Here is a 6,290-nt window from a genome sequence, read left to right as displayed (position 1 = left end):
GAGTTGGATCATCAGGGTCTCCAAGGGGAAGGAGATTGCTTGGATCAGTTCTTGGGAAGACAGCCCTTCTTCGTACCGGACCATCCAGGTCTATGACAGGAGGAGGATTTCTCCCCCTAGGAGGCATCTGGGGTCTGGTGGCCTGGTGAGCTTCCAAGTCACGCCTCAGCCTTTGGATCTCAGCCTCATGAGCCCTTATCCTTTACTGCACTTCCTAGGGATTCGCCCCTTGGGTGCTTCGAGGGCGTTGCCTTCCATTGGCCATCGGCTCCTTGCCTGGACGTCTCCTTCTTGGGGCCACTTCATCATCCAAAGATTCGGAATCTCTCTCAGTGTAAGGACCAGAAAATTCCCGATCCTCGGGGATAGGAGCCAAACCTCGTATATAAGGGGGCGATTGCCCTCGTGCTTCACTTCGCCCAGCATATCCACTTCCTCCAACCTCGGGGTAAAGGGGCATCCCATAAGGGGGGTTAGTGGTAATAACAGTTGAATATTCATACCCGACGGGTCGAGAATTCACAGGTATATGTACTTGTTGAACTTGAGGATTCGTACCTTGAATAGTCGGGGGAGTCGTCCCTTGTGGCTGAGATTGAGTTGCCCCTATCTGGGTTTCCGCTTGAGTAGATGCATAAGTTGAGTGGGGAGGAATCTCCACGGTTGACGAAATCACCTGAGCTGTCCCTGATGGTGTTCCCTCATCCAGAGCGCTAGTTGTTCTCCGTGTTCTCGCCATGGTTGTTGTTCACTTCCCACAGACGGTGCCAAATATTATGGATAAAAAACTAAGGTTATTATTTGCTGTATTTATTACTAAGATTCGGGAGCTCAAGGCCTTTAATGGCTGCTCTCATGTTTCGTAGCTCAATTCTGCCTTTACGAGATGCCTACGTATCTCTGTGAATTAGAGAATCAAGCCAAAAAACGTAGTTCTGATTTGTGGGGCGAGACCCCTTATATAGATGTTGAGAGTCCTTGAATTGGACTTGGTATAGGAGACTTGGTGGGCAAGTCTCATAATTAGAATGGACTTTGGAGTCCGAGATAGTAGGAAACTGATTCCTTATCCTTTTAGGTCCCTTTGAGGCCAATCTACAAGGATTTATATCCCCACTAGGACTTATCTTAATAGCTGTTTTCCTCCTTTATTTATTAATTATGAAATTAATAAATAATCAGGGCATTTGGGCCTTCTTTGTTCCATCAGGCCTGATCTGGTCCATCAGGCCTGATCAATGTGTTGACCTTCTTGGTCTGAATGTCATACATCTTCTTATTGGGCCTAGCAGCCCACACCTTGCAATATTTATTTATACAATCAGGATTTATTTATCCTTATCACAATTAAATCTCATTTAATAAATTATTAAATTTTCCAATTAATTATTTATTTCATAAATAAATAATTATTAGCCATTATTAATTAATTCCTCCACCATTAGATCATTCTCTTTTTATGGTGTGACCCTGTAGGTTCAATATTAAGCCGGTAGTAGAAATAAATAATAATAAAACTATTTTATCATTATTTATATAAATTCTCTAATTTATTAAATATGATTAATTAATTAATCACATTTATTCTACATCATGAGGGATACTTCTCAGCATATCGCGACTATCCGGATAATACGAATTCACTGCTTAGAATACCAAGAACCTATTCAGTGAATAGTTACCGTACAATAAACTCCTTCTACCCTACAATGTCCCGATTAAATACAAGGCATGGATCTCGTGTCAAGCCTATCTAATTTAATCACTTGCTTACCATTTACTATGCTTAGTTCTATGCAAATTAGAAACTCCTTTCTAATTTCATTCACTCTGGCCAGAGATTCCTGAACTAGCATAAGTGGATCAGCCTTGAACATTCTCTTCCTTCACTGGAAGGGGTAGATCCTTTATTGATCATACACTATCTTCGTGTACAAATTCCTATACCCAGTAGAGCCCTAATAATTGTCCCTGGAGACTAAGAACTAAACCAAAGCATAGTTCAGTGTACACAAGATGACTATGATGACCTCAAGTCTAAGGATACTTGTACAACTATCACTATGTGAACAACTGCTGACACGTGAGTGAACTCATCAGGTGTTCAGCTGTGCGAGTCATGTTCAATGAACTTATTCTATAATAAGCACCTACATACTAGCTATAGTGTCACCACACAAATGTCTATGAGAACAGACATCCTTCATAATGAAGCAAGCATAGTATGTACCGATCTTTGCGGATTATTAATTACCAGTTAGTAATCCTATGATCAGGAACTATTTAAGTTTAAAGTTATCATCTTTTAGGTCTCACTATTATGATCTCATCATAATCCATAAAAGCTTTACTCTAAAATATGGTATATCTTATTTAAACACTTAAATAGATAGAGCCCGTAATAAAAATAAAACAAGTCTTTTATTAATATCAATGAAATCAAAACAGATTACATAAAAGTTATTCCTAAATCCTAATACATGATTGGACTTAGGACATATTCCTTTCAATCTCTCACTTGTACTAAAGCCAATCACTCTGGTATTTAATACCCATCTTGTCTTTATGACGATCAAAGTGACTTTCAGAAAGTAGCTTTGTGAGTGGGTTTGCTATGTTTTTTATGTGTGTCAACTCTATTTCAATACAATATAAGAAATGTTACCACGCTCCCACTAACCCTTTTGTAGATGCATGGTTCACCTACGTTTTTGATAAAATCAAACTCTTTGATTGTCTCATCAAAACGGATGTTCCATCTACGAGAAGCTTACTTTAAACCACATATGATTTGCAGCAGCTTACACACTAGGTTTTCATTTCCCTTGGAAAGAAAACCATCTGGCTATTTGCCAGATCTCATAGTCGTAGTAAGCAGCGTTTGCAAGCAAAATCCGAACTGATTTTAACAGGGCTACAAGTAAAAGGTTTCATCAAAGTCAATCTATTGCCTTTGTTTGAATCCTTTTCCCAAAAGCCTGGCCTTAAAGGTCTCCACCTGGCCATCTGCTCTAATCATTCTTTTGTATTCCGTATACATAGAATTCATTCCGGATTTCATGGCACTATGCCATTTCTCCGAGTCAACACTACTCATAGCCTCATTATAGGTCACAGGGTCGTCATCGTCAATGATCGACAACTCAATGACAAGGCCATATTACCTCTCAGGTTGGCGAGACACTCTCCCTGACCTACGAATGGACTGTTCCACAGAAGGTTGTTCAGTCAAGTCAGGTGTTTCCACATGATCCGTAGTAGTTTGTGCTTCTTGAACTTCATCAAGTTCAATTTTGCTCCCACTGTTTCCTTCAAGGATAAACTGCTTTTCCAAGAAGGTAGCATGTCTGGAGACAAACACCCGATGATCGGTGTAAAAGTAATACCCTAAAGTCTCTTTAGGATATCCCACAAATCTACATTTTACGGATCGATATTCCAGCTTATCTGGGTCAACTTTCTTGACATAAGCTGGACATCCCCAAATCTTAACGTGTTTAAGACTCGGTTTCCTTTCTTTCCATATCTCATACGGAGTTTGAGGAACAGATTTGAAAGGCACCTTATTCAGTAAATATGCTGAGGTTTCCAATGTGTAACCCCATAGGAATACTGGAAGATTTGCATAGCTCATCATGGACCGAATTATGTCTAACAAAGTTCGATTTCTCCTTTTAGATACCAATCTGGAGGCGTCCACTGGGAGACTATACCATATACTTTGAGATAATCTAGAAACACTCCATTAAAGTATTCACCACCTCGATCTGATCGAAGAGTTATAATACTATGTTTGGTTGTTTCTCCACTTCATACTTATACTCTTTGAACTTTTCAAAGGCCTCAGACTTGTGTCTCATCAAACACATATCTGAATCTAGATCTATCATCTATGAAAGTAATGAAGTATGAAAATCCACCCATGGCTTGCTTAGATATTGGTCCACATACATATGTGTGTACCATTCCTAGCAAATCTGCAGCCCTCTCTCCATGTCTACTAAATGGAGACTGTAGTGCCACAATAAAGTGAGATTTTCATCATCCCTTTTCTTTTATTAGTTTGTTCAATCTGAAGTAAATTATGTCACATTCATACCGACCATTATTTAAAGTACCACGTCCATAAAGAATATTATCTCTAAGAATAGAACATTCATTATTCTCAATAATAAATGAAAATCCAGCCAAGTCTAACATGGGAATAATATTCCTCACAATCGAGGGAACAAAATAACAATTATTTAAAATAATAGTCTTGCCCGTAGGCATATGAAAATGAAATGATTCTACATCTTCAGCAGCAACTCTTGCTCCATTTCCCATCAATAGAATCATCTCCTCTTCCTCAAGAGTCCTACTTCTCCTTAGTCCCTGCAACAAATTGCAGATATGAGAAACACAGGCGGTATCTAATACCCAAGTAGAAATTTGATTTAATGATATATTCACTTCTATCATGAACATACCTGAATCAGAAGCGGTAGTCTCACTACCCTTCTTCTTCTTCAATTCTGCAAGGTAAACCTTGCAGTTCCTCTTCCAGTGCCCCACCTTGTTACAGTGAAAGCAAACAACTTTGCTCTTGGGGTCTTCAGCTTTTGGTGGAACCGGCTTTTCTTCACCTACTTTCTTCTTCTTGGAAGAGTTCCTCTTCCTTTTCTTAGGATTGAAACCTTCACCAATTAGAAGAACGGAACTCTTCTTAGGGGAAAATTCGATTCCGCAGTCTTCAACATGTTGTGGAGTTCAGGCAGGCTGACATCCAACTTATTTATGTGAAAGTTCACAACAAACTGCGAGAACGAACTCGGAAGCGATTGCAAGACCAGGTCTTGGCTCAGCTCCCCATCCATGGCAAAACCAAGTTGTCCAAGACATTCAATCAAATTGATCATCTTAAGTACATGGTCATTCACAGATGATCCCTCAGACATCCTACAACCGAACAGCTCCTTCGATATCTCATATCGAGCTGTCCTCCCTGCCACATCATACAACTCTTGTAGATGCATAAGGATAGTGTGAGCATCCATATGCTCATGTTGCTTCTGTAGCTCAATGTTCATGAAAGCTAGCATGATGCATTGAGCAACATTTGCATCATCTATCCACCTACGATACACAACATGTTCATCATTATGTGCATCACTAGCAGGTTCAGTAGGCTTAGGTGAGTCAATCACGTATTCCAGCTTCTCAATCCTGAGAACAATTCTCAAGTTTCGAAGCCAGTCAGCATAATTAGGACCAGTCAATTTGTGAGCATTCAGTATGCTCCTGAGTGATAGTGCAGAAAACATAATGTATATTGTAAATCTGTAAATGATAAACACATAACAACACTTAGCAAATATTCGATTTCATTTTAAAACACTATATGAATCGGGTCTTTATTCATAAGTGGCTCCCACTAGTTTACCTAATTTATTCAACCCCCTACGTGAAAAATTAAGCATTCATAATGCTAGTGGGAATAGGGATCCTACATTTTTTTACACAACCCCGGCTGTGGCACGAAATGCCATGTAATGTTCAATAGGCAGACAACTCTTGTCAATTACATCTAATGTTATTCCCTAATCAAACTTTAGCCTCTTGAATAATTGAGTCACGGCTGTGGCACGACAAACTCAATATTCTAAGTCAAGTCTAACCCAACATTCCGTACAATTGAATCAGTCCCCAAAGGCCCACGGCTGTGGCACGTAACGACCTTTAGATTCTTATTCAATGTACACATCTCTATGTAATAGACAAGTATTTCTTATTTTGAAATCAAAGCCCTCGGCTGTGGCACGAAACGACAATGATTTAAAAATAAGAACAACTTTCTATCATGTTGGAAGGCTATGACCGACACAAGCCCGTTGTGTCATTGGCCAATTACTACTTGATATTATTTAATTTTAGAGGGATTATATTACATTACAATCATAATCATATTATAAAGAGATTCTTCCTTTTAAATTAAATATTTCAAATCAATAATCAATAATCAGATGATTCCCAGATCGGGTGGAGCATTGTCAAGAGGCGTCACTTAATAACCCTTTCTTACAGATAGAAATCTGTTGTTGACAGAATCATCCTTTCTCTCATATCGAAAATTCATATTCAATTACGTGTTTCATAAACACAAGAATCTCATGATTGTATTCATAATATTATTATTAAGGTTATGAAACAATTTTACTATACTAGGTTGTCTAACAAACGCCTTATATTCATTTAAGTTCACCTAAATCTATCATCGCATGATAAACTAAGCATATATCACATATATCAAC

This window comes from Apium graveolens, chromosome 10, assembly GCF_009905375.1.
Source record: "Apium graveolens cultivar Ventura chromosome 10, ASM990537v1, whole genome shotgun sequence".
Taxonomy (NCBI): Eukaryota; Viridiplantae; Streptophyta; class Magnoliopsida; order Apiales; family Apiaceae; genus Apium; species Apium graveolens.
This window is presented reverse-complemented; position numbering follows the sequence as displayed.